Here is a 640-nt window from a genome sequence, read left to right on the forward strand (position 1 = left end):
TCTTTTCATTATGTCATACCTACATGAATCGCTCTTACAATACAACAATCAACTAAAAGATGATGAGAAGAAGAAGAAACAAAAAATCCCTCAGAACCATTCTCTCAGTATGTACAAATATAACAAAGTGTTTCTATACTGTTAGAGACTTGTTGGACCTAAGCATCGTAGTCTAGCTTTGTATACTCAAGCAGCATGTGCGGGGATCTATATATCTTCACAAGCGTCCAGTATAGAACTTCTTCTACTCCAAGCTCACCCTCTGCTCTTGCCGCATATAAATCCTCGCATATGGCTATTAATCTACAATCAACAGTGAGTGGTCTTAATTTCTTAGAGATTGAGAGTAATCTACAATCAACAGTGAGTGGTCTTAATTTCTTAGAGATTGAGAGTATCATTGAAAAGCTAAACTCCTGAACAAATGTTTACAGATGTTACCTGTCACACGAAGGCAAGTTCTCGTAAGGTATTCTCATACGCAGGTCAGAGCATTGAAGCCTAATGAATCGCCCGACGGCTAGTACAAATGTTATATAGAGTCCCCATATACTGAATTTGCTGAGGGTGTCACCCAGAAAGCCCTCTGCAAATATTTCCGCTATTGTTAATAAAACATGAGTCTTGAACAAACAATTGA

General features: G+C 38.1%; 1 long non-coding RNA gene across 1 annotated transcript; it reads right to left on the reverse strand.

The window, feature by feature from the left end:
- LOC104793791 lies at positions 239–607 on the reverse strand. The gene is made up of 2 exons (XR_769409.2): positions 442–607; positions 239–303 (listed from the first exon to the last, which is right to left on the reverse strand). It is a non-coding gene; the product is annotated as an uncharacterized LOC104793791 (long non-coding RNA).

The sequence above is a fragment of the Camelina sativa genome, chromosome 6 (genome assembly GCF_000633955.1).
Source record: "Camelina sativa cultivar DH55 chromosome 6, Cs, whole genome shotgun sequence".
NCBI lineage: Eukaryota > Viridiplantae > Streptophyta > Magnoliopsida > Brassicales > Brassicaceae > Camelina > Camelina sativa.